This window comes from Chanodichthys erythropterus, chromosome 8 (genome assembly GCF_024489055.1).
Source record: "Chanodichthys erythropterus isolate Z2021 chromosome 8, ASM2448905v1, whole genome shotgun sequence".
In the NCBI taxonomy this organism is placed as follows: Eukaryota; Metazoa; Chordata; class Actinopteri; order Cypriniformes; family Xenocyprididae; genus Chanodichthys; species Chanodichthys erythropterus.
Genome location: NC_090228.1, coordinates 40,072,711 through 40,091,259, shown reverse-complemented (window position 1 = coordinate 40,091,259; position 18,549 = coordinate 40,072,711). Strand labels below are relative to the sequence as shown.

General features: G+C 39.6%; 1 pseudogene; it reads right to left on the bottom strand.

Annotated features, from left to right (window-relative positions):
• Window positions 1-18,549, bottom strand: part of LOC137024935 (NACHT, LRR and PYD domains-containing protein 12-like) — a 45,232-nt pseudogene that overhangs the window by 10,361 nt on the left and 16,322 nt on the right.

The window sequence follows — 18,549 nt, the reverse complement described above, 5'->3', positions numbered from 1 at the left end:
GGAAAGTTACATTGTTAACTTGCATTACATGTAATTAAATAATGTAAGTAAAAAAAAAGATAGTAATAATAATAATACCCTGGCTGAAATTCCTGAGACAAAGTTCAGAAAAAAAGAATTTGGTCTGTTAACATTTACAACGATGCACAAAAACCCTCCAAAAAAAACCCTGAACCCCCAGGTGACACCAGCTGCCAGAACAAACATCACACCTACCCTATCCAATTGCAGAACTTCCATAAACTAATTCTAACTAAACTCCACAGAGCCCCATAATAAAAAAAAAGAATAAAGGAGATGAAACCTACCACACAAAAAAAAAGAAAAAAAAAAAAGAGAGAAGACACCCACCCGTCATGCATATTAATGATTATAAACATGTCGTTAGCATAATAAACGATACACAACTGTTAAAACTTCTTACAGTTAAAATTGTCCCATACTTCACCAGCTACAAAACAACCTGTTCAGTCCGTCTTGAAGTCCTTCACAAACTTTTCAGCCTCGGCCACAGAGCCGAACATGGAGCGGGTACCATCTGTTTTAGTGATGCAGAGTCGCACTGGGTACAACAGCAACGGTCTCAGTACCTTCTTGTATAAGTCCAACATCACCGATGTGTACACTTTTCTCTGGGCAACCACTTCGGGGGTGTAGTCTTCATATATCCGGAATGACTGGTCCAAGTACTTCAATTCACCTCTCTTCCTGGCCTCCCGAATCAGCAGATCTTTATTTTGATACCAGTGAAAACAAATGATAACAGGCCGCGGCCTCTCCCCAGGACCAGGTTTGGGGGTCAGGCCGTGATGTGCACAATTCAACTCTGGAGGGGAGGGGAAGTATCTTGCCCAAAAACATCCTGTAACAGCCGTGAAAAGAATTTAGGTGGTTGAGGACCTTCAGTCCCCTCTGGTAGACCCACAATGCGCACATTATTCCGCCTGTTTCTCCCCTCCATGTCCGCTAGCTTAGCTTTAAGCTTTTCATTACAGGCCTGTAGCGTCACACAGTTAGCCTCCACTTTGGCAAGACGCTGATGGAGAGTTTCGGCATCATCCTCCAGCGATGTCAGGCGTTCATCATGGCTATCCGATGCCTTCTGAAGTCCATCCAGTTTCCCATTCACTTCGTCAAAAAAAGTTGCTTTCAATTCTGCAACTAGAGCTGCCCTGTGTTCAGCTAGCAAGGCCGTTATATCTGCTCGGCTAATAATAGCTGCAGAGGCAACAGCCTCCGACTCCGTTGTTTTTTCAGTTAATTTACTAGATTTGGGTGGCATAACGGGACAAGATGATAGCGCAGACCTCTCAAGGTGTTTCAAGGGTGTTTCACATTAAAATAAGCAATTAGGTAGGTTCAATAAGTTAAAGAAAAGCGGGCAGTGGATAAATGCGTCTCTACCCCATGTTCGCCAAACCGGAAGCCCTATATCTTTACAATTAAAGATGTGAACATGAACTTGCGCACTGCGTAATGCGTGTCAACATTGCACTGCGCATGTGCTCCAGAGACTTCTGAATACACTTGATAAAGTAGTCAGATTTATGCATTTACATGGTCATTTTTTTGCTATTGGATCGGATTAGAAAAGGAATAAACCACCCCTTCCAAACGGATCGATTAAGGTGTTTACATGAATGTTTATCAATCTTATTACAAATGGATTATTTTGGTGCATGTAAACGTAGCCATTGTAGCCACTCTCTCTCTCTCGCGTGTTCTCCCTAGCTCGCTCGAATTCATAAAAAAGTATGGAATTGTAAAACTAATAACTGTAGATAAATTATCAAATGCAAATTACCTTTATTTTCTGGTCTATATCCATTCAGTCAGTTGCATCTAAAGTGAATATAAACATGCTGGCCAAAAAATCAGATATGGTCAATAGATCGGATCTGTGCATTAAGACTTGCAGTGTAAATGCAGCCTTTGTCCTAAATGAGATACAGTTTCAACAGTATAAAAACCAATACGACTATAGATTGTTAGGGTTAGGGTTGAGTGTGTGTTTGTTTGTGTGAGTGTGTATACATACATTTGCATACTCCTGCTGTAATCCTGATCTCTCCTCCATGATCCACACTAAAAAAAAAACACACAGTGTCACAGTTAATCAGTAAACACACATACATACATTCACTCTCTATTACACGGACACGTGCGCGCACGCACACACACACGTTTGTTTGTCTATATTAGTCACTTCCATTGTCCTTATATCAGGTTAGTAATTCACACACAGCAGTACAGGGCTGTTAGCACATATTTACGATTATGATTTTTAATTGCACCTGAAAGTTGCATAAATGTATGTTTTTTTTTTGTTTGTTTTTTTCTTTCACTTGATTTCTTGCAGGAAATTAATATTGTAATAATGAAATATTGTTTTAGGTTATCATCAAAGCCCTGTCTTTTTCGTTGTAGATCATTAGATGGTCATTCTGCCTCAGAATCCAGTCTGAAGTCAGTTTTGAGAAGATCTTTCATGCACAGCCAGCAAATACACCTGTGCGGCCCACCGTGGGCAGGTGTGGGTTTGTGTGGGACAGTGTGGGCACTGCAGGATAAACCCACACTAAAGCCCACAGCAGTTTTGACCTTTCTGGCCCTTGTAAATGTAAGTTTTAATGATTATGTAAATTGTTCATGTAAATAATAACTTTGCATAATATTTGAGACATGCAAATTAATTAATGTATTTATTCTCTTTCTATTTTAGGACACATACACACTTGTGGAAAGCTAGATATCGGACCTCACTTAATACAGTCCCTTTGTCAGACACATTTCTGTTCTTGTGTCTGTGTGTCTTTAACCCTATTCGGACGGGATTAGTTTTACATGGGGAGGTGGAGTAAAGTAATTTTAATGGTCCAATTTCTTAATTAAATTCTGATTGAATTATGATGGTAATAGGCACTTAGCTAAAGATAAAATTAGTTTTAGTTTTGTTCTTTTTTACTGTGAATGGTATGTGGAAAATACCTGAGGTTTGCCCCAGACATGTCCCGCCACCTACAACACAAATGAGTGTCTTCAAGTGCTTCCATGCTTGAAAAATGCGCAGAAAACTACATTTAAACAGAAAATGGTGGAATTTTACTGTACATATTTACAGCGGGTCTATTCGAACAGGATTATTATTACCTGAGGTAATTTTTCTGGACCTTTTTACAGAAGGTAAAAGTCGCCGTAATCTTCACTGACATTGTCCGTAATGATTACTGAGATGACACATTCGGAAGGGACTAAAATCACAGAAGCTCTGGTAATAATTACTTTACCCCACCTCCCCATGTAAAACGAATCCCGTCCGAACAGGGTTTTTATTGTATGTGTGTGCATTTGTATGAGAGAGAGTAGGAGAAAGCAAATGAAAAGTTATTTTGTAGGAAAATCATGGAAATGGTTAGTGATTCATATTGTATTTTTGTTATATTATTTTGTTTGGTCAATGTCTACTTCAGAATGAAACATTTAATAGCCTGGAGACTAGAGCTAAACCTCTGTAAATTCTCAACAAGAACTTTTGTAAATGCATGAAAGAAACAAAGTGTAACTGGTTAGTAATAAGTTAAGATTGCAATCCTTTTTTTGGAGTCGTTTTATCAAAACTCTATTTGCTGTACATACTTGAGTTTATCCAGTCTGTAGTCTGGATGGTTGAGTTTATCAGTGAGGAGCTTGATTCCTGAATCTCCTGGGTGATTGTAGCTCAGATCCAGCTCTCTCAGGTGTGAGGGGTTTGAACTCAGAGCTGAAGACACATAACCACAGCCTTCCTTTGTCACCATACAGCCAGACAATCTACAAAGACATACAACAACAGTTCACATGACATTAGTTTGGCAATCAGACATTGCTATCACACACTGATCTGTGCTTTTTGTGTTCAGCTATTGTTTTCTGTTGATCAAGTCACAAAAATGTCTGTGGAAATGTAATGTAGTTAAGTCATCAGACACATCCATTCTTATTTTTGTCTGTTTAAAAAACTTCAATAACCTGCAGCATTTTTAAGTGATTACCTTTTTCTAAATTTCATTGTTTTGAAATAGCATTTGCATTTAGACAAGTGTCACAATCCTGGTTTTGTGTCTTGTGTTTTGTAAGGACTTTTATGTTGAAATGTTTTCTCAGTTCCCATAGTTTCCATGCTCCCTTCCTTTGTGGTTCCTGTTTCCTTTGTTGTCTTGCCTGCCTTGTGTCTCATCATACAGTGCGTTCCAAATGGGATATATCGCCCTCCGAAGGGCACTTCGGAGTGAAAATAATCATGGCCACCATGTTGAAGGGTCGTTTCAAACCGAAGTGCTCAAAACTGGCCATGAAGGATTTCAAAGGGTACAACTGATGGACACTTCGGGCCCCCATGATCCTTTGCACAGGAAAGTTGTTTGACGTCACAGAATAGGTACAGGAGGTTAGGAGATTGTTTTGAACTATAAATGTATGTATAATATTTTTCTGTACTACTGTAATATTTTATACAGGTTAGATTTGGTACATTATTATGGTCAAAACGACATTGTACTTCAACAAAAAAACTTTACAGCTCCCTTTATCAGTCCATTCAAAGGTTTCAAACGCATAGATACTATATAGCCTACATGTGATAAACCTAAAATAAATAAATGCATAAACTAGCATGGATAGTTACCCTCATTGGTACTCATGACAAGAATTCACAGACAACTGTCCCTCGTCAGCCCCTTGTTAACTTGTCTATTTAAACCTCTGAGCTTCAGTTGTTGTTTGCCGGTTATTGCTCCTGTATGTGTTCCTGTTGTTGCTCTCCTGCCTCTCCTGTTTTCCTGTTGTCGCTCTCCTGGTGCTTGCATCTGGATTCTCGTTCTCTGCCTTGTCCCTGCTCACACGTTACAGAACAACCAACTAACATGCGTCTCCAGCAAGGGGATCGACCTATCAAGGACTATGTAAAGGACTTTATTAAACTGGCATATTTAACATCTATGGACAAGGTATGCCTTATGATATTTTTATAGAGATTGTGCATTGCAACTGAGCGGCTCTGCTTTTTGCTTTTTCAGTGGGTGTTGTGGAGAAGGAACTCGACATTCACTCTGTGCCTGCCATGCCAGAGTCTCCAGCTGTCATGGACGCTGCACCTGAAGCTACTGAGGTGGTCCCTAGGCCTTTGAGACTGGCTGTTTTTCTAAATCTTATTTTTTTTTAAATCTCATTATTTTTATTAATAATTGTTGTAACTTCTTCTGCAAGGAAGTCAAGAGAATAATCTTATAACGGCCTTAAAGACATCCCATAACAGATGAGGTGAAACCTCTCCTTAATCATTATTCCGTAAGTAGTGGTCAAATTCTGTTTTCAGTATGACTGTATCGTTTAATATCGTGCAATATAATTTTTAATGTGTTTAAAGTTTTGATTCATGCTTTTAATTTTTTTAATGACAATGATGCCTGAATTTGCGCAAAACAGCAGGATTCTCCCGCAAACTTGTGTTTCTCAGGGGTCTGAGTGAGGAAAATTGAGATAATCGTATTCAAAACTTAAGATCAAACAATTACTTTTCTCTTTAACATATTTCTAATGAATAGTTAATGTTTAGTAAAAAGTTCAGGATTTTCTTCCTATAACAAACTTTTTGGGCATTATACACTTTTATTTTTGGCAGCTATTGGTGAATTTGATTGTAACACAAACATGTGACCATAACAGCGAATTTTGAAAATATGCGGTTTACAAGAGATTTACTTGAATATTTTAGTTTGAGAGAATGCTATTACTTTCAACCTTTATATTTCGTGGGTATAGTTTACTGTAGAGTAAATATTATTTCACATTACTTTAATCTTAGTTTAACTCCCTTGTGTCGGCAGTCAGGCCGGCGTGACCACCACGGTTTATTTCTAACCAGTGTAAAAGAGACTCAAAATACTCTGTCAATGTTGCACATACAATGAAGAGCTATACACCATTTTAATCTGTGGAATATCTTCTTTTATTTGTGTACACTCAGATTAAAAACAAAATGTTGTGCTTTTTTTAAAATAAAGAAAACTAACATGATACGTCTCCCTCTGAACAAAGTCCAATCTGATAGTTCTCAGAGAATGAACTGTAACTTAGTGAATACTATTGACAAAAAATTTGACTTGTGTCTAAAGAAATGTTGAAATGTCAGGTTTTAAATCGTGTAAATCAAATCGAAAACAAAAATTCTGTGTTTATGTAATCTATATGAAAAGAGAGCCATGTCAGAAGTCCGTGATTCAGCTCATTATCTGCTCATTTATTGTTTTGAAAAGTGTTTATCTGGATGTTAAAGCCATGGTTAGCGATCTCTAGAAGACATGCCATTAGTTCCTGGTTCCTGTTCTTCTTTAGATAAATTTGTGGAGTAAAAGTGCACAGAGAGCCCTCCGGCTGCAAGTATGAATTGAAAACAGTATCCAGAATTCATAGTGATGACAATAAATATTACTCCTCTGTATAGAAAATTGACATAAACATGAGAATCCATCAATATTTCTCCAAATGTGCATGCTTTTAAGCTAAAAGCCTTTATGAAATGCCATAGAGGTAACATAACTGTTCAGACACTTTGCATCACAGAAATGCATTATATTTTAAAGAATATAATAGAATACCATTATTTTAAATTGTAATATTTCACAGTATTGCTGTTTTTTCTGTATGTTTGATTTACATTATGATGAGCTTGAGACATGATCAACAAAGGGTTTTTTCACAGCCTACCTGACCGAAAGAGCTCATTATTTATGCAGGTCATTAGAGCTCTTTATGCGATTCTTTTGTCTTCTCAGATGAGAATCACCCATTATTCATGATGATTCATGCCTCCACGCATACTGTGTTTCTTGACCAAAGATGTTTTAGAAAATTTAAATCTCTCTATTGTTTTATATAAACAAGCAGACAGCATGATTTTTTACCTAATTTTGAAGCAAAATATCTAGTCTACAACCTCCAATATGCAGAAGTCTTGTGAACACAGATTTAATATACAGCTATGGAAAAAATTAAGAGACCACTCCAAGTTCAGAAATCAATGTTAAGTGGTCTCTTAATTTTTTCCATAGTTGTATATATTTTTGGCTTTATTTCAGTGACTTAAGTTTTTTGTTTTTTCAATAACCACGCATGAACGTTATTCCTTCAAAAATACAAACACGTACATACATGTTCCTCACATATTATTGTAGCTTAGTTTGTGCTGAATACAGTGTAATGACACTTTTTCCATTAATATGTTTATGAACAACTGAAAAAAGCACAAATGTCAGGGCATGTGAAACTTCTCCAGGGCCCCAAAAATCCTCAGAGGGTTAATGTTGTCACAGACACGGCAGGCTCTACACTCACCCAATCACAATGCACTCCCTCACCAGAATACTAACAAGCCACACATGACACTATTCACATTCATCATCAGCAGCACTACTAAAGACACTCCAGAACACTCAGTCACTGTCCGGTCTCGTTAATGCATACCTACCTGTTATGCTTACCTCAAGGACTCCTCTAACGACTACTTACCTGTCTCCAGCGTTCTCCAAGATCCCTAGTGTTCTCCTCGTCTTCTGTGAGTGTCTCTGTGTCTCATCTGCTCCACGCCTGCCTGCCATCCACAATCCCTGGGAAAAACAAGACAAGTATCAGATCCAAGAATATCATTTGCCACAGACTTTACCTGCATTCACTTACCTGCACTCTTGAGCTTCAACTCAAGACAGCAGCCACGCCAAAGATATACCAAATCCACTCGGTAACGGGAAGACCCCTCCGTCAAGTACGTTACAGTGTTGGTCCACTTTAACTCCAAATTGGCATTCTTCATACGGAAATTCACCTGCTGGTTCTGGAGGACTCAACGGCTGACATGATTTTAGGGCACCCATGGCTTGAGCAGCATAACCCCATCATCTCCTGGTGGACAGGAGAGATCCTGAAGTGGGGTAACCAATGCTTTAATGACTATTTTCCCAAGTTTCCTCTTCATAGTCTTCCAAGTTCCGAAGAAATCCAAGTCTGTGTTATGTCAGTGGAAAGCCCACTCAAAAGCCATTCTACGGACATCCCTGCATGTTACTCCCACTTCAGTGATGTCTTCTGTCCGTAGAAAGCCTCCATGCTGCCTTCTCATTGGCCATAGGACTGTGCCATCCCGGAGGAAAAGGCCATGGAGGAATACATCAACGAAGCTCTGTCACAAGGCTACATACGCCGTCTACTTCCCCTCCTGCTTCCAGCTTTTTCTTTGTGGCGAAGAAGGACGGAGGCTTGCGGCCCTGCATAGACTACAGAGCTTTAAATAGAATCACAGTGAAATTCAGGTACCCACTTTTTCTCGTCCCATCTGCAGTGGAACATCTACGCGGCACCACTGTGTTCACCAAGTTGGACCTCCGTAGCGCATACAACCTCATCAGAATACGTGAGGGGGACAGCTTTAGTGACCCCTACCGGCCACTATGAGTATTGTGTCTTACCCTATGGACACCCCTCTGTATTCCAAGATTCCAAGTTACTTAAAGCCGATAAGTGTACCTTCCATCAGCCCTCAGTGCAGTTTTTGAGATACAACATCGATCGCAGTGGCGTCTGCATGGATGTGAGGAAGGTCACAGCCATCAAGGACTGGCCCATTCCCACCTTAGTTAAAGAATTAAAGTTTCCTGGGTTTTGCAAACTTTTACCGAAGATTCATTCAAGGATACAGCATCATCCCCACTCCACTCACGGATCTACTGCGCAGTAAGCCCAAGTCTCTGTCCTGGACTCCAAGCACCACACAAGCCTTCGAAACTCTCAAAAAAAGAGTTCACCACCGCTCACCTCCTGGTTCACCCTGATCCAGATCTCCCTTTCGTTGTTGAGGTAGATGCCTCTACCACAGGAGTGGGAGCGATACTGTCACAGCAGCAGGGGAAACCAAGTAGACTCCATCCATGTGCCGCCTTCTCCCGCAAACTCAACTTGGCGGAGGTCAACTATGACATCGGCAACAGGGAGCTTCTTGCCATCAAGCTTGCCCTGGAGGAGTGGAGGCATTGGCTCAAGGGAGCCCAACATCCTTTTGTGGTTTTGACAGACCATAAATACCTGGAGTACTTATGAGATGCTAAAAGATTGAATCCTCGTTAAGCAAGATGGGCTGTTACATTCAACTTTACCATCTCATACCGCCCTGGATCAAAGAACGTGAAGAAAGCACCAACGACCCAGAGCCCATAGTCCCTGAGAAACTCTTTGTCAGCCCCATCACTTGGTCTGAAGAAACTCTCCCCGAGTCAACTACCTCCACCAACACCCCGTCGGGTTGCCCCCAAGGTTTGCAGTATATTCCACGGACACGGCGCACTCCCCTCATTCACTCCTCACATACATCGCTGGGCACTGGCCACCCAGGGGTCAATGAAACCCATTTGTTGTTTAATCAACGCTTCTGGTGGCCCAACATGGCAACAAACGTCAGGAGGTATGTGCAAGGGTGCAGGGAATGTGCAATCTCCAAGAGCCCTCATCATCCTCCCTCCTGGAAACTACAACCTCTGCCCGTTCCAAACCGCCCCTGGTCTTCCAGTCTCCAACGGATGCACCAGTATCATGGTTAATACTATGTTTACTGTTTTCAGATACTATGGACTACCCGAAGATATTGTATCTGATTGAGGATCTCAGTTCACCTCACAAATCTGGAAATCTTTCTTCAAGCTCCTAGAGGTGACCATAAGTCTCTTCTCTGGCTTCCAGATGAACGGGCAGACAGAGTGGATAATACAGGAGATCGGCTGTTTCCTATGTACCTTCTGTCATGGCCACCAGGACTCCTGGAACCAGTTTCTGGGTTTGGCCCAGAACTTTCTCCGTCAGCCCACCACTGGACTCACTCCCTTCCAGTGCGTACTCGGCTATCAACCTCCACTGTTCCCCTGGGATGGGGAACCATCGGACGTCCCTGCAGTGGCTTACTGGTTTCGGGAGAGCAAGAGGGTCTGGGACTCAGCCCATCTGCAACTCCAACAAGCCCTACGCATGCTCAGGATGAAAGCGGACCTTTGACGTCCTCAAGCACCCAATTACCAACAGGAACAGAAGGTCTGGCTGTCTACCCGGGACATCAGGATGCGCCTGCCCTGTAGGCAGCTGAGTCCTAGATTCATTGGCCCCTTCACCATCACCCGACAGATCAACCCCTTCACCTATCAACTGCAGTTTCCCCCTAAGTATATAATTCATGCCACTTTCCATGTTTATTTGCTTAATCCTCACCATCCCTCTGTCAATCTTTCCACAAAGCCTGGTGAAAATGAGGAAAAGCCGTGGTGGTCACCTGGAGTATCTGGTGGACTGAGAAGGCGTACCCTTCTCAGTCCCGAAGAGCGGTCATGGGTCCCCAAAAATGATATACTCGATCCAAGTCTTCTGGATGACTTCCATGCCAAGCATCCCAACAGACCAGGTCCGCGTGGCAGAGGCTGACCACCACAACGTTGCAGGGGTAATGTCACAGACACGGTGTTACGAACCCCTACTTTAAAGGCAGAAAAGGGGAAACGTAACATAAAGAAGGACACGTGAAACCCAATATACGTTAAATATTTATTCAACGAGCAACAAAGAAAATCGGGAACACGTAACCTATCATACGAAAAAACAAACAAATCAATGCCCAAATATAACCAACAAGTAACCCAAATTAAGAATAAAGAAATAAATACCTAATTTAACTAAGACAAACAAATCAACTGATATAAAAAAAAACTGAAAGAAAAGCTTGTTTGCTGGTGTGTCTCCTTCCTCCAGTCTTCTCAGCGTCCTCCATATAAGCACACGAAACTAGAAGCAGGTGCACAAAGGCGGACCTATAATCAAAACTCTCAGGAAGAAACAGAGTCATGACGTCACACAACACACACAAGGCACAGGCCGTAACACACGGCTATCATTTCTGGATACTTGAATGTGGCCCCTCAGTGTTTCTGTTCATTAAAATAAAACAAGTTCTGATTTGCAAATGTACTTACTCCATTAATTATTTTTTTTTAAAGCAGAACTAAGTAACCTTCATAAATAGTTTTCAAAGTCCTTACGATGGTTAATTGACTTGTAGTGGTGTGTTTGAGGTGTGCACTAACCCCCTCTGGCACATCTACGTCAGAAAACAGCACTTGCAAGTTGAGCTGCAGCAACCCGATACAATCTCGCCTCATGTTCACATGAGAGTGACAAAATGCTTTACGGCAATTCAATATACACATAGCGACCTCACACAGTATGATCACACTTCTATCATACCAAAACAACATTTATGTCATCATCATTCATAGCAGAGCCACTAAAAAAACAGGAAACCATTGTCCGAAGATTCTAGGAAGAGAAAACGTCAACTAGACCGAGAGAGAGCTCATTCTCGAGTCAACCTTGGACCAGCTTTTACGGAATGGCTTCAACTGAAACAGAGTGAAGGACTTTAAACCGATTCCAACGTGGCTTTTATGTTGTTGAACTTGTAAGTAACCTTGCCAAACAACTTTATTTTCTTACTATTTCCATTAGATCTATTGTTCTTTCATATCCTTTGAGACAAAGCCCTGGAGAAATTTTGACATGCCCTGACATTTGCGCTTTTTTCAGTTGTTCATAAACATATTAATGGAAAAAGTGTAATTACACTGTATTCAGCACAAACTAGGCTACAATAATATGTGAGGAACATGTATGTACATGTTTTTGTTTTTGAAGGAATAATGTTAATGTGTGGTTATTGAAAAAACAAAAAACTTAAGTTACTGAAATAAAGACAAAAAAATAATATTATATATGTGTTCACAAAACTTCTGGGTATTGGAGGTTGTAGACTAGAGTTTTTGCTTCAGAATGATGTAAAAAAAATTATGCTGCCTACTCATATAAAACAATATATTGATTTACTTTTTGTAAGACACTTTTTGTCAAGAAACACAGTATGCATGGAGGCGTGAATCATGAATCATTTACACCTGAGAAGACAAAAGAATCGCATAATAATGACCTGAAATGACTTTCAGTCAGGTAGGCTGTGAAAAAACCCTCTGTAATCATGTCTCAGCTCAATTTAAAATAATGGTATTCTATTATATTCTTTAAAATGTCATGTATTTCTGTGATGCAAATGTCTGAACAATTATGTTACCTCTATGGCATTTCATATAGGCTTTTAGCTTAAAAGCATGTACATTTGGAGAAATATTGATGGATTCTTATATGTTTATGTCAATTTTCTATACAGAGTAATATTTATTCAATATTTATTGTCATCACTATGAGTGCTGGATACTGTGTTTTCAATTCATACTTGCAATTCATAGGGCGCTATGTTCACCTTCATGCCACAAATTCATATAAAGAAGAAAATGAACCAGTAACTAACGGCATGTCTTCTAGAGATCACTAACCATGGCTTTAACATCCAGATAAACACTTTTCAGGACAATAAATACATGATTGAGACAATGCATACAAGTATTGCCTCTGAATTTGCATCTGAATAGCGCTGGCTCCGTGGGGCGTGGCAGCGGATAATGAGCTGAATCACGGACTTCTGACATGGCTCTATTTTCATACAGATTACATAAACACAGAATATTTGTTTTCGATTTGACTTGCACGATTTAAAACCTGACATTTCAACATTTCTTTAGACATAAGTGTAATTTTTTTTGTCATTAGTATTCATAAGTTACAGTTCATTTTCTGAGAACTATCAGATTAGACTTCGTTCAGAGGGAGAAGAGAGAGATCACGCATCATGTTAGTTTTCTTTATTTTACAAAAAGCACAACATTGTGTTTTTACTCTGAGTGTACACAAATAGAAGAAGATATTCTATAGTTTCAATTGATATATTACTTGTGTCTCTGTGACAAGAAATGACGGAGTATTTTAAGTCTGTTTTGCTGCAATGTGAAAAAAATCCTGCAAAACGCGCCATCGCGTTAACGGACTCCAGAGAGTTAATATGTTTATGAACAACTGAAAAAAGCACAAATGTCAGGGCATGTTAAAACTTCTCCAGGCCCTAAATCAGCATCAGACTCCAGAGGGTTAACAGATCATTAGTCACTCACAATAATGCAGTGACTATGCTTAGGGCGAAACCCTGACTGAAAACACTCATATAACTTATTGATACAAAGGTGAGCATGGACCTGTGCTGCTACTGCTTTTTCAAGAACTTTGGAAATAAAAGGAAGATTTGAGATGGGACAGAAATTATCCAAATTGTTTGGGTCTGTGCCAGGTTTCTTAAGAATTGGGGTAATAGCAGCTATTTTAAAAGATGATGGAACAATGCCGGAGCTAAGAGAAGTGTGAATAATATGAGTTATGTGAGAAGAAAGAGAAAGAAAACAGGCCTTTACCATATGAGTTGGTATAGGATCAAGTAAACATGTGGAAGAATTAGATTTGTGAATGAGATGAAAAATGTCTTGTTCGGATGGCAAGTCAAAAGAAGAAAGAGGAGTAAGAGGAGAACCAATTGTCACTGTTTCGTGAACTACAGTGAGCAGTAGTCAAAGAGGCCAACTGTTGGTGGATGGCGGTTATTTTATTATTGAAAAAAGACATAAATTTATCACATTATCACATTTATCACATTAAATTTATCACCAGTACAGGTGTGCAGGAAGTGTGTCAGGATTCAGATTCAGGTTCAGGTTTCAGAATACAATTTACAGTGGAGAATAAAGCTTTAGTATTACCATCTCCAGACTCAATTAAATGTGAATAAAAATCATTTTTGCAGCAGAAAGAGCATCTTTATAAAGATGTACATGTTCACTATGCAACTCTTTATGACCATAAGTCCAGTACGCTTAGGCGCCGTCCTCTAGTTTTGAGCTGGCAAAGTTCAGGAGTGAACCATGGTGCAGAGTGAGTAAATGATACAGTCCGTACCTTGAGAGGTGCAAAAGTATCAAGAAGCTGGCATAATTCAAAGTTATAAAAGGAGACCAGATCCTCAGGAGAAGTGATATGGTCACTATGTGGAAGATCAGTAATTGCAGCAGTAAAGACTCAAGGGTTGATCTGTTTTATATTCCGAAATGTCATCAAGTGTTGTTGTTTTGATTTAGAGAGTGTAACAGTAGCATTAAAAGAAAGCAATTTATGATCAGATATGTGTATTGCAGGTGCAGTACAATTCATGGGTGTAACACCTAAACAACAAACAAGGTCAAGAGTGTGACCTTTACAGTGGGTTGGAAAGTCCACTTATTGCTGGAAACCAAAACTCTCCAGGCAAGAAATTAAGTCTCTTGTGAGTAGGATACTGACAGAAAATTAATCTAAAAAGATATTACTGTATTTCAGTGGCCGATAAATAACAGCCACTAATACCTGCCTTCTTCCTTTCATTCAAAGCTAGTCCAGTCAAAACCATGCCGCCGAAAGAAAGTGGTTACAAATAAACGCTTGCATAAACTATCCTATCAGTCATGCTTTGTGCTGTCTTACGTACAATGTTTTCTTGGACATGGATGATCTTTTTGTCAAGTACTGTGTCTCTTGTATTGCTTCTAAATGCTGCTTGGTGGGACTACAGCACACACAATTCAATACAATGGCATTCCGGATGCTCTGTTCGCTGCCCACCTGAGGACTGCACAAATCCTGTTTTACCTTATACCACCTGCCGAGGTTGTGGCTGCGGACTATATTAGCAAGGGAGGAAGTTTAACATATCCATCACCCTATGGACAAGACCCCTTGATGGCTACCCTGACCGCCAGCTGCAGAGGAAAAATTTGTGGTTGTCAACATACCACTCTGACCGTATTTTTTATGCCTCTCTTGTGGGACAGCTGTGTCTTTTGGGATGCTCTGGACATGTACATGAACATTACATGCTGCTTGGAGCTATAAATAGGCTATACAGGTGTGTTCATGCTGCCTCGTAATTCCTGTAGTTACGAGATTTTAGCTTGTAAAAAGTGTTCACGTCCTCGTAGACCTTGTAATTACAGCTTGTAAGATGGGATTTTTCTGAAAGCTCCCACATGTACCATGTGGCCGCCGTACCACTTGACCACTGTAGATTCATAGGTGTTGATAGTGGTGCCATGGAAACAGTCCAAGGACGTGAACATCTCCAAATATAATGTCACATGTTGTTATTATTGAAAAAAACCTGACATTGCAATGTTTTGTTCTTCTGCAATTATGTATTGCAATATGAAAGAAAATTCACCAGATGACTTAAAATAGTTCTGTTTGGAAAGAATTAATCATTCTAGAAAAACAGTAAGTGCGTGGTATATGTTAGGTGTCGATTTGACTTAGTTATGTTTATATATATTTTAAATATATATATTACAATATATAAACTTAAACGTTTCTGGGCGTTGCTTTCAATAAATCAACAAACATGTCTGTGATTGGCTACATTGTTCAATGCTGCAAAAACATGGTGGGAATAGAAACCTTTGACAATCTTCAGAGCACAAATACACATACACTGCTACACTATAGCATTTGCTAAATATATTTTGCCAAATCAGATTGCCTTTCCGAATCTCTAGGGCCCTAAGCAGCCACTTACTTTACTTAATGGTTAAGTCCACCTCTGAATATATCATAGTTAATTATTTTAAAACCATTCACCTTATTATCTCCAGCTGACAGTTTGGACTCTTCAGTCCATCAGAAAGAAGCTTCACTCCTGAATCTTGGAGGTTATTGTTACTCAGGTCCAGCTCTCTCAGGAAGGAGTTTGAGGACTGTAGAACTGAAGACAAACTCTCACAACACTGAGCAGAGAGTTTACATGTAGGAAATCTGAAGAAGAAAAACAATGTAATTGCATACAGGATAAATCTTAGCAGTGTGATTTTTAATAAACTTATTGCAAAAAAAAATGTTTTTTTTTCAAACCTCAGTATCTCCAGCTGACAGTTTGGCTCTTAAGTCCATCAGAAAGAAGCTTCACTCCTGAATCCTGGAGGTCATTGTTACTCAGGTCCAGCTCTCTCAGGAAGGAGGACTGTAGAGCTGAAGATAAACTCTCACAACACTGCGCAGTAAGATTACATGTGGGAAATCTGAAGAAGAAAATCACAATGTAATTGCATACAGAATGAATCTTAGCAATGTGATTTCATGATTAACTTATTGCAAAAAATGAAGTATTTGAGCTCAAACCTCAGTATCTCCAGCTGACAGTTTGGACTCTTCAGTCCATCAGAAAATATCTTCACTCCAAAATCCTGGAGGTCATTGTTACTCAGGTCCAGCTCTCTTAGGACAGAGTTTGAGGATTGCAGAGTTGAAGACAAAAGTTCACAGGACTGAGCAGTGAGATTACAACACTGTAGCCTGTGTAGAAAACAAAACAAACAACAGCAGCAATGCTTATTGAGTAACGTTTATAATCTGGAACTGTAGTGATGTAAGCAAAGCTAAAACAATTTTATCTTCATAAAACATCAAACAAGTATTTATATCACACACATTACATTTATTTATTTTTGCTTTACAATCTGGGCCAACACATCACCCATGTAAAATTAAGGTGATCATAAAAGACTAGGAGACTCTTACAGTGCTCTTTTGGTGTTTTTGATGACTGGCAGCAGTCTCATCAAAGCTTCATCAGATCTTCTGTATTTCTGCATTTCAAACTTTTCTTGAGTCTCTTCTGACATGAGGAGGACAAACACCAGACCAGACCACTGAACAGAGGAGAGATTCTCTGCTGAAAGCTTTCCTGAGTTCAGATTCTTTTGGATTTCCTCCACAAAGTCATCGTTCAGTTCATTTAGACAGTGAAAGAGATTGATGGTCCTCTCTACTGATTTCTCCTTTTCTATTTTCTTTTTGATGCAGTTAACAGTGTCTTTAACATTCTCTGTTTTGAGTTCCAGTTCTGGCAGTAGTTCTTTCAGGTCACTCTGATTGGACTCCAGTGAGAGACCCAGAAGGAACCGGAGGAAAAGGTCCAGGTGTCCGTTTTTGCTTTGCAAAGCCTTCTTGACTGCAGTCTTATGAAGTATAAACAGTGGCTTTTTGGAGAAAAAATTCTGTATTTTTCTCCAGAATTCAAGCAATGGGTTTGTCTTATTGTACGCTCCTGTCAAACACACATAAAGAGCAGCAAGGAATTCCTGTACGCTGAGATGTATGAAGCTGTAAACTTTTCTTGCTGATACCTTTTCCTCCTGAAACATCTGGGTGCAAAGCCCTGAGTACAATGTCCCTTCACTGACATCTAGTCCACATTCCTCAAGATCTTTTTTGTAGAAAATCGGGTTTCCTTTCTCCAACTGTTGAAAGGCCAGTTTCCCAAGCTTCAGAATAATCTCATCAAAACAGTATTTTTTTTCCATCTGTTGCTGCTGAGAAATTAAGAAACTTGTGTACATCCCTGTGAGGGTTGTGGGAGTTTTGTCATTGCTCTCTCGAGAGGCTGAAGAACAGTAAGAGAGATCCAGCAGAATACAGGGATATGACACATGATGTAAAGGCTCCTGAATTTCCTGATGTGACAGATAATGTTTTCAGAACCCTTAGGACTGTTTTTGATGAAGTATTGCTCTTTCTGCTCATCGTTAAATCCTCGCACTTCTGTCACTTGATCAATGTAGTCACGGGGTATCAGACTGGCTGCTGCTGGTCTGGATGTGATCCAGATGAGAGCAGAGGGAACCAGATGTGTCTTCATAAGGTTTATTATTATGATCTTACTCACTGTTGTTTTTTCATTTACATTTGTAAATATGTCATCTTCTTTGAAGTTCAAAGGAAAGCGACATTCATCCAGCCCATCAAAGATGAACATAATTTTACCATCACCTTCAGGAAGAGAGGACAGTTCTTCAGGACTACTAAAGAAGCTAAAGAAGTATTTGTTAAGTAGTCCTAAGAGACTGTACTCTTCTTTAATCAAATTCAATCTACGGAATGGAAGTGGAAATATGAAGACTATATCCTGATTTTCTTTTCCTTCAGCCCAGTCAAAGATGAATTTATTGACAGATACAGTTTTTCCCACTCCTGCGATCCCCATTGTCAGAACTTTTCTGTTTTGTTGACCCGTGTCACACTGGACTTTAAACATGTCATTACACTTGATTGGCTTCTCCTTGGCAGTCAGTCTGTTCTGATTTGATTCGATCTGTATCACCTCATGGTCGTTCACTCTTCCTCCGGTCTCATTCTCCACCACATATAAATCAGTGTAGATATTGTTCAGGTATTCCCGATGACCTGTCTCTGAATTACCAATCAATATCCGGTCATAGTCTTGTTTTAATTTTTTCTTCAGTCTGAGGCTGGTCTCTGTGTAATCATGAAGAATAACTTGACTGTCATCTACAGTTGAGCCTTTATGAAAGAGGGAAAAAGTCACCAAAGACTAAGTAATTGTGTTTTTCATAAATTCATGCTTCTACTATATATAAATTAATCGCACATCTTACACTGATTATACTGAAGTTGACAACATATAAGGTGATTGAAATGCCACGACAAATGCTTCCACAATAATATAAGTAAGCT